This window comes from Macadamia integrifolia, chromosome 9, assembly GCF_013358625.1.
Source record: "Macadamia integrifolia cultivar HAES 741 chromosome 9, SCU_Mint_v3, whole genome shotgun sequence".
NCBI classification, from domain to species: Eukaryota; Viridiplantae; Streptophyta; class Magnoliopsida; order Proteales; family Proteaceae; genus Macadamia; species Macadamia integrifolia.
In genome coordinates, this window is record NC_056565.1 from 40,052,416 (window position 1) to 40,063,331 (window position 10,916).

Here is a 10,916-nt window from a genome sequence, read left to right on the forward strand (position 1 = left end):
TAAATGTACATATGTGTGATAACTTAGCCATGTATGCGGAATAGAAATAATTGTGGAAAATGTTTGTTCTTAAGCATCTAGTAGGTAGATCGGTTGAACCAAGCAGATTGGGTGCCTAACACCTTCCCAATTTTGTAACCTAACACTTACCCTAAATGTCTGGACCAGACCAACTTCCGTGCCCTTTTCTTAAGAATTAGGCCCACCCCCGGGTCCTAGGCCCATAATCCTAGGTGGTGACTCCAAACCCTTTTGTATGATCCCAATCCCCATATTGGACCATCACAAATCCCCATCTTAAATAATGAACTTTACACTCTTGTGAAATAGGCCTCCGCGTATCTCCGAGCGGCGATACGACTATGTTGGGCCTATGGGTAAGCACACACAACACTCCCTTCCCTCATAAAAGAGAAAGAGAGGAGAGAGGATGGAATGCTAGTCCTTTTCCCCCCCAAGGAGAAGAGAGATCTCATTTCTGGCTACTGCCCTCACAGTGGTGACTCCACTGGGGATAAATGTCAAGCTTCCGACACTAGATGCTACCATTAAATGCAAGAACATTTTCCACCGCCACATTTTTTTGGAAACATGTTTGGTTAACCCCATGTTTGTATTCATACTTGCTAACCACATCATGCATCATGCTCTAAGTGAAATCATTTGGCGAGGGACTCCCTGTCATGCCCACAGCCTCAGGGAGATTAGTGCATGTCATGGAGAGTACTTTGAGAGAAAATGATAGCCAGTTCCTGTACAAGGATGTGGGGTATTGTTAAACAGTAAGGATATTTGTAAATGTGCCAGCACCCTCGGGGAGGTCCGTGCACTTTGTGACATTCTGAGATCTGATAATGATATTCCCGTATTACACTTTTTCACACATTGACTCAAAGTTCCACCACCCCATGACCAGTTGCTTAACCTCATGTGTAGTCACGAGTAATGGGCAAGGAAGTACCCCCTTGATCTCGTGCCTATGGGTATATTAAAAGGATCATGTACCTTGATTATATAGATCTTGTCAAGGAATCCTTGTTGGTCCTATAGCATCCACTGCATACTCGCATCATGTAGAAAATATATGGAGAATGCTAGGAATGCCACAAGCTGATCTATAAAATTTGTTTGCGGTCTTGAAAAAGAATTTTCCTATGATATATTCTAGTCATACAGAAATGCTCTCCTAAGTGGGTTTTGGATAAAAGGTGCCTTTCTCCTTTGAAATGAATATGGATGATTTGGTATACATGATCCGAGCTGATTTCTGTCAAAGCCCGGCTATCTGCCAAATTATCCAAAAGACCCGAGGAAACTAGGAGGAAGGTCACCTAGTGGGATAAGATTAAGGAAAGCATGACTTTATTGGCAAGGAATGTATTAGTAGGAGTATTCTGGTCAAGCCATTTGTATGAATCTCCTTCTGATGACATTGAGTGGACAAGGGGTGTCAACCCCTACCCACTCCCTATCATCAAGCAGACTAACTTTGTATGGATCATTGGTTCTTACTCTAGTGAATGTGTGAACAAGGGGTTGGGAGTACAAGAATCCTAAAATAAACCATTTTTGGTTCAGGCACAATTCTATGCCTCAAGTACTCTCTGTAGTCCTTTTGGACACATCAGGGTAGTCGGTTGACTCGTTTAAGTCCAGTGTCACCTCCATTGTCTCATTAAGATTGTCTACCGCCAAGTGATAATGACCCAGTTCACATGGATCCCCATGACCTTAAATCACCTGAGCAAGCATGGGTCCACCCCATAGGGACCTTGCAGACAGAAATGGCCTAGGTCAAGAGAGGAATAGCTCAAATATTGCATGCACTTCAAAACCCTCCCAGGGTTGAACCAGCACAAGCTACAGGAGAGTTGGATCAGAATGGACCTGTGGGTCATCATGGGAATTCTTCTCGTGTTGACTCAGGAGAACCAGAGCAAGTCAGGCCAACCGGTTAGAGAGGAGCTTCACCTACCCGTCCAAATGGTCAACGAGAGGTCTATTCTAGGGTCCCTCCTTCTAGGGTAGTGATTGAAGATAAGGAAGAAGATTTTTTCGTATATGTCCGAATGGAGCCTCCACAGATGGAGAAGGAAAGGAAACTCAAAAAGCAATTAGAGAAGTTGGAGAATATGATTCGAGTGGGAAAAGTTAGGAATGCCAAGTAGTCGATTCAGATGAAATGAGTTTCTTTTCTGGGGCAAGGATTCCCAAGAAATTTAAATGGCAGACTGATAGGTTTGACTGATCAGGGGACCCTAAGGCTCATCTCAAAGTCTTCCTTAGTATCATCAAGTCATGGCAACTTATAGACAACCAGATGGGGCAAGCCTTCATGTTAACCCTATCAGGACCAGCACTAAGGTGGCTCACCCAGTTGGAGTCATTCCTAAACTCAAAATTGGGTGATAGTGGTGAAAGTCTTCACTAAGAAATATTCATACAACACTAAATTGGATGTGAAGCGACAAGATCTTGAGACATTGAGGCAACATCCTAGAGAAGGATTGACCACCTTCTTGATGAGGTTTAGGGGCAACGCAGCCAAGATAGAAGATCGGCCTTCAAAAGTAGAGCAAGTGGAGATGTTGATTGAGAACTTATCAAAGCCTTATTATGATGTCCTCTAATACCACCATCTACAGACTTTTGATGCCCTAATAGCCACTGGCACACGTGTGGAAAACAAAATTCTAAGAGAGTATCAGTATCAAGGATCCTCCCAAGATGTAGGCAAGAACACTAGAGTTGGATGGGGAAAGGGACCAAAAACCAATGTGGTAGGTGCCGTGCAACAGTCAACCTCACCTGTCACCTCTTCATCACCATTTTTTATATAAGCAGATGCACCCTCTCAGAAGGCTTCTCGTCCAAGAAGGCAGTTTACTGATTTGGGAATGCCCATGACAGCAATGTATGAAAAGCTAAAGAAACAAGGATTGCTAGGGATAGTAGCTCCAAGAGTTATGAGCAACCCTCCTCCAGCTTGGTATAGAGATCATGAATATTTTGCTTACCACACTCAGAAGGGGCACAACACTAAATGATGTATGGGTCTGCAACATGCAATCTAGGATTTGGTAGACAATTGGACCATTGAAATCAAGATTAAGCAATCTCCTAATGTCAATACCAATCCACTCCCCGATCATGTGGACAATCTAGATGAAGAAGCCATAGAGAGTGATCCTACTCAGCTCATTATATCCAGAGCTCAGAGGAATCCCATGAATTCCTGCAGGAAAATCACGAGTCAAAGGACTAGAGTCATAAGGACTCCTAAAAGGGAAGAGTCATCAGAAGAAGGATCAGAAGATCGGACTCCCATCGTTCATCCCTTCTTATCAACAGAAGAATCCACTATACTATATCACTAGACTCCACCAAACCTCCAACCTCCACTAAATTACCAACCTCCACCATATCATCAGCCTTCACCCCATCACCAAGGAGAAGGAATTTCCTCATCTTATCACCCCCAATCTTCATATCCAACTTATCACATCACATCACCTTCATACCACCCCACCTCATATCCCTCATCACCCTCATACCAATCCCATTCTCAAGGTTCGATGTATAGCCCAAAAGAAGGATGGACGGATGGGTACAATTGGAAGAATATGCATGCACTACCAGACTCCCTAAAGATCACTTCATCAATGGGATCGGTGAATGCATTAGGAGAAGACCAAGAGGGTGATCCCACTTCTCTAATTCAACCCACTATATCTTCAGAGGACAATCCATAAGTGATTGAAGAGATTACAGATGATCTTTTCAGAGCAGTAACCGCATTGGCCATAGGGGAGTAGATTAAAGAGTACAACTCCCTAATCCACATAGGGAGTGAAATAGAAGAGGATGAAGAATCAAGTGAGGGAGAAATCAGTGAAGAAGAGGATGATGACAATGATGATGAGGACGAGAATGAAGATGAGAATAATGGGGATGACTCTGATTCTCAATGTGATGATGAGTACTAGTACTGGGATGACTACCAGGGACCTTAGGAGAATAATGAAGATGATGAGTCTGGATATTATTCACCCAGAGATTCTGGGGGTATCCTGTGTATGTAATTGGCGAAGATGACCCGATGATTGACCCTATCGGTGCAATTTAGTCAGTGCTCAAAATTCACATGGAAGGAGATGAACAGGCACCTATCTAGAAGAACCATTGCACCACTGAAGAAATAGCAGCAACCTTCTCAGAAGGAGAAGAAGGTCCTTTGCCACATCTCGTCATCCATCGAGCCATCGAACCGCTCCTGAATTGGACTAGCATTGGGGAGAATTTCCAGTTTACTCATGCTATTGAGTCAATCAAACTGAATACTACTGATGAAAGCATCGAACCAGTCAATTTTTAAGTCTTTTGTTTATGATTTCATGTCGACCTCTCCTCTTGAGGAGAGCCCAAAGTCCGTGTATGTCGAGTCTGTCCCTCCTTTTTTCATGAATGAAATTTTTGATTCTGAGTATGACTTGCCTCCTTTTTTATGATAATATTAATAAATATCAAGAGTTAATAAAACAATGCAAACTAAAGAAAGCCCAACTCATCAGTGAGGATACCCGAGTTATTAATCTAGGAATTGACCAATGCCTTCGAGAGGTAAAATTGGTACCACCCTAGATAATGAAGAAGTAGAACAGATGATTAGACTTTTGAAGGAATTCACTGATGTCTTTGCTTGGTCATATGAGGATATGCCTGGAATAGACCCTGACATTATGCAACACCGCTTGCTGACCTACCCTAGGGCAAAGCCGATCAAACAGAAGCTCAAAAGAATGTGTCCAAAATGGAGTGAGAAGATCAGAGAAGAAGTTGTAAAGCAATGGAATGTGGGGTTTCTACAAGTGGTGAAGTACCCCTAATGGTTGGCCAACATAGTACTAGTACCAAAGAAAGATGGCAAGGTATAGATGTGTGTAGACTACCAAGATCTTAACAAAGTAATTCCTAAAGATGACTTCCCATTACCTCACATTGATGTATTGGTGGACAACACGGTGGGGCATGCCTTGTTATCATTTATGGATGGATTCTCAAGATACAACCAAGTGAGCATGCACCCAGAAGATTGTGAGAAGATAGCCTTCACTACTTCATGGGGAACATATTATTACAAGGTGATGCCTTTTGGACTAAAGAACACTGGGGCAACTTATCAGAGAATAGCTACGGCCTTATTACATGACATGATGAACAAAGATGTGGAAGTCTATGTGGATGACATGATAGTGAAGTCAAAGCATCAATAGGGGCATATTCCCGCTCTAAGGTGATTCTTTGAAAGAATCAAGAAGTATCAGCTGAGGTTAAACCCTGAAAAGTGTGTATTTAGGGAAACAATAGGAATATTGTTAGGGTTCTTGGTGAGTGAAAGAGGCATCGAAGTCAACCCTGTCAAGATCAAGGCAATTCAGGAGATGCCCAAACCTCGGACTGAGAAGCAGATACAAGGATTTCTGGGTCACATCCAGTATATCAGCAGGTTCATAGCTCAATTGACTATGATATGCGAACCAATCTTCAAGCTACTGAAGAAGGATTAGCCATAGAATGGAATGATCAATACCAACAAGCTTTTGATATGATCAAAGGATACCTCATGAACCCTCCAGTACTAACACCACCAGTGGAAGGAAAACCACTTCTGTTGTACTTATCAGTGGGAGAATATTCCATGGACTCATTGCTAGCGCAAAAAGAGATGAAAAAGGGATAGATATTGCCATATATTACCTCAGTAAGAAGTTCCTAGAGTATGAGACGCGGTACACATCTTAGGAAAAAACTTATGCTGCACTAATTTGGGTAACAAAAAGGTTGTGGCACTACATGGTAGCTTATCCAATACGTCTGATCTCCAAGATGGATCCAATCAAGTACCCTCTTTGAAAAACCAGCCCTAACAGGAAGGATGACCCAGTGGCTACTCCTACTATAAGAGTTTGACATCACCTATGATACTCAGAAATCTATCAAGGGGCAAGCTATAGCTGATCATTTGGCTGCCCACCCCACAGAAGATGGAAGAGCCTTGGATGCTGCCTATCCTGATGAATAGATCACCATAATAGAGGAAGAAGACACAGCTAATGAATCAATAACTGGCCCCAGGTGGCCCAATCTCTTTGAATCGGTTCCGAGTGGTCCGTTCTCTTTGAAGCCTAGTTAAGGAAAATCTATGAAATCAAATATTTTCATCTTTTGCAAGATTAAAAGAGCAGCAAATTTCTTTCTTGTAATCGACAATCCCAAATAGCCCAGATTGGATGAAATACCCAGCCTGGAGATCAGATTCCTTAAGCTGGCACATGGAAGCCTGGCCTAGGAAAAGTCAAAGATCAAAATACAGCATCTTTTACAGGATTAAAAGAGCAGCGAATTTCTTTCCTACAATCGGCAACCAAGGTAAATCTTAAAACTTTAAAGTAATTAAGAAATATTACCTGTTGCATTTTCAACTCCATCATTAATGAGGAAAATGATGGCAGTACATGCTCCAGGAGACAAGATGTGGTCGTTCTTTTCTTTTCCCTTTGGCCGTTGGCACAGGCCTTGGCCAAAAAGGCGTATTCTGTAGGCACCCAATTTTGTCACCCCCTCTAGCTATGATGAAATATGAATCTTGGGCATGACTTCTTACTTTCAATCGACAGAGATGATGATTGACTAAGGAAACCTAGAAACATCCCCTACCTAAAAAACCCTAAAAACCCTGTGCGAGAGAAAAGAGAGTCTAATTTTGACTTTTCATATATAAAGGAATCCGGTCATAATGACCACACGGATGGATAGTAATCAGAAATACAATTTTGATGATCTATGGTACGTCAAAATCAAACTGTCGGATGTCCTGCAATCTTCCATGGAAAATTATATTTTTTCATGTGCATGTCACGCACACCAACCTACTTGCCAGCCAGCCAGCAGGCCATCCCTATATACAATGTGCGCTGGCTAGCCAGCTAGCAGGCACAGCTTATGTGCCCCCTCACACCATCACGCACGCCCCCGCGTGCATGCTTGGTGCCCCTGTGTGCATGCTTGTGCACCCCTATGTGCATGCCTGGTGGCCCTGCCCACACACCCATGCACCACTGCTTGCACACCCATGCTCCATTGCCTGTACACCCATGCATGTTGCCTGCTAGCCCTGTGCACCTATGCCTATTATGTCCCAAGCACCTCGACCCAGCCTTGTGTGCCACTGTCAATGGCCGGGATTTGTGTTCCACTAACCTTCTCTCTTCACCCACTTGTGCATATACAACCCTGCTAGCGTACCCTACACCACAACCTCCTATTGGCCCAAGAAAAGAATCTTTTTACCTTATTGGCCCATAAAAATTCACCTTTTCCCTATTAGTCCAAGAAAATTCCCCTCCCTCCCATTGGTCCAAATTTTCATATTTTCTTCCCATTGGCTTAGAAAAATCACTTTTTCTCCTATAAATACCCCCTCCCTTTCGTTTGATACACAACAACAACCCAAGTCTCTTAGTGAGCAACCCATAGTACAGAAGCTCTACCTTCTCTCCTCCCCTCTCCCTTCAAGGTTTTCCAAGTCTTCGAAGAGATTTTCATAAGATCCGAAGTGTTCTTTGGGCCTTCGGGACTCTTCAATCCTTTGTTTTCTTTGAGTGAGATTTTAGGAAAAGTGTTCTCCTAGCCCTCCCATAGCCTATCCCTAGCAGAAGCTTTGTCCGAGAGCCACCTTAGCCAAAACCCGAAAGTAGCCCATCCCTAGTGGAAGCTCTGTCCAAATACCACCTCAGCCTAAGCCCAAAAATAACCTTCCCTAGCTGAAGCTTTGTCCAAATTCAAAACTTAAAGTAACCGTTCCTAGTCAGAACTCTATCCGAATATTATCACAGTCAGCATCTCTCGAGAAAGGAAGTTGGGGTCAAGACCATCTTCCCCTGAGCTGGAAGAATCCAAAAGGAAGTTCGTATTAGCATCAATCAAGGGTTCCCCCCCTCTTAACCCAAAACAGGGGTCAAGCTCCGGTATGATTTCTTAACAGAATTATCACGATGTAGACTTTATGTAGACCTTGTTTTAGTGTACATAGTTATTTAAATTCAGTCAATGTATATATGTGTGATAACTTAGTCATGCATGCGAGATAGGAATAATTGTGAAAAATGTTCATTCTTAAGCATCTAGTAGGAAGACTAAATAGGGTAGATTGGGGCCTAACAGCTTCTCAATTCTACAACTTGACACTTACCCTAAATCTCTGGACCAGACCAACTTTTGGGCCCTTTTCTTAGGAATTAGGCCCACCCTTGGGTCCTAGGTCCATAATCCTAGGTAGTGACTCCAAACCCCTTTTATATAATCTCGATCCCCATATTGGACCATCATCAAATCCCCATATTGAATGACGAACTTACACTGTTACGAAATAGGCCTCCGCATATCTCCGAGTGGTGATACGGTGGTGCAGGGCCCGTAAGCAAAGCACACACGACACACCCCTCCCCCATGAAAGAGAAAGAAAGGAGAGAGGATAGGATGTAAGTCCTTTTCCCTCCCAAGGGAAGAGAGATATCATCTTTCGCCCGTTACCTTCACACAACCTACCCTTAGGTGGAGATAGCATATAAACTCAAAATTCTTTAGGGTTGGTCAGATCTCAACCAACCCAAACCGAAGTATGTGAAAATCAGTATCCCAGTGTTGAGGTACCTACTAGAGAAAATTGTGATGTAATTCCATACACCCGATCTGATTGAGCATCGACATACTCATAGATTCCAACAGTCCTGGTGCCGCAATGTTTATGTGCAAGGTTTATTTTCTCAATGTCTTGTCCAAAAGGTCTATGACCTTTCCTGCAACCATTACAAATAGAGAGAATATCTGATTTTTCAAAGTATCACTTATTAGCCATTGTCACAACCAAACCTTTACTATTATTGCATCAAAATCTCTCTTTTTTTTTTGTTTGACTAATCAAGGATGGGGAACATACTGGCCTTGATTTACTTATGCCAGGTGGCGACTTTTGGAGAATAGAATTCTGGATAAGGATTTGGAAGACCATAGGTGAATGACAGATAACCAATGACCCTGTATGCCAAATGGCAATTCTTGGAGGTCACAGGCTAATATGATCTTTTTAGATACCTTGATTATTAATTTATAAACCAATTTATTGCCTTGAGATTGTTGAGACTGGACTTGCATATGTCAAGTTACCTATGAATCCCTTGAGAGGAATTAGGTCAAGTGTAGTTTGGGCTCTTCACCCTTTTAGACATAATATCTCTTAAGTTGATCCATCTTGACCAGTCTGGTTATTTCTTCACTATTATGGTTTATGAGATTCACAGCCTTGCTTGGTAGGAGTTCTTTGACAGTGAATGGGCCACTATAGTTGGGCCTAAATTTTCCTCTTAGGTCATGAATTGGGGCTCTTTGTTCTTAGAGAATAAGCTCACTCTCTTCTATATGACGGGGCTTCACATTCTTATTGATGGCCCTTGCCATTCTTAGTTGATATTTCCTCAGACTATCCATGGCCTTCATACGTCTTTCATCAAGAAAATTGAGCTTGTCATGTCTAGCCTTCATGCATTCTCCTTGAGGTAACTGACTATCCAAGAGTACCCTTAGGGATGGTATTAGGATTTTCACAGGTAGAACTGCCTCAACCCCATATACAAAGAAAAAAGGAGTTGCCCCTGTCGAGGATCGTACAGAAGTCCGATATGCTCATAAAGAAAGTGGCAACTTATCCGCCCAATCCTTGTGTGTTTCAACCATTTTTTGTATGATGACCTTGATGTTCTTATTGGCTGTTTCTACTACCCCATTGGTATGCGATCTGTAAGTGGTAGAGCGGTGCCTTTTGACACCAAACTTTGTGTAGATTTTGTCAGTTTTACCCCAGAAATGGGACCCTTGATCCGATATCAGCTCTTGGGGCACTCCATATCTACAGATGATGTTTTCTTGGATGAATTTTTTCACCTTAGCAGATATAAGGACTACATATGACTGAGCTTCTACCCACTTGGTGAAATAATCAATGGCAACCAAGATGAACTTGTGACCATTGGATGCTTTGGGGTTGATCTTCCCTATGAAGTCAATCCCCTAAGTAGAGAATGGCCAAGGAGAACCAAGTGAGTGCAATTTTTTTGGTGAGATGTGTATGATATTGGAAAATATCCACAGAACTTAGTGAGTGCAATTCTATTGGTGGGATGTGTATCATATTGAAAAATATCCAACATTTGTGGCATTTCTTGACAAAGCTCACACTGTCTACTTCCATTGTGTTCCAATAGTATCTCAGTTTGAGAATCTTCTTAGCTAGCATCATGGCATTCATATGGGGTCTGCAAAGGCCTTAATAAATTTCCTCCACAATGGTTGTAGCTTGCTCTTCATCAACACAAAATAACTGTGTTCCATCATAGGATCTCTTGTATAACAAGTCCCCTTGAAGAATAAACTAGGTGGCATATCTCCATAGAAATTTCTTTTCCTTTGGCTTCCACCGGATACTTCCTTTCCCTGATAAAGTCTACTATGTGAGCAAACCAAGATCGACCATCTATGGTGAGAGAGTTCACCGTATTCTGGTAAATGGGCTTGCTTATTTGTTCCACTAAGAATGGTCGAATTCTGGCCATAGGGTTGCATTCTACCATGGATGCCAAGGTTGCAAGGGCATCGACAAACCAATTGTTATACCTTTGGAAGTATTCAAACAAGATCTATTGAAAGTGTCAAATCATCTATTCCAGATGTTCTTGATGTGGCTTCAGTTTCTCATCTCTGGTCTTCTACATTCCTTGTGTCTGACAGATGACAATGGATGAATCACCAAACACTTTGATCTTTTTTACCCTAATGGTTAGAGCGGTTTCCAGTCCCAATAC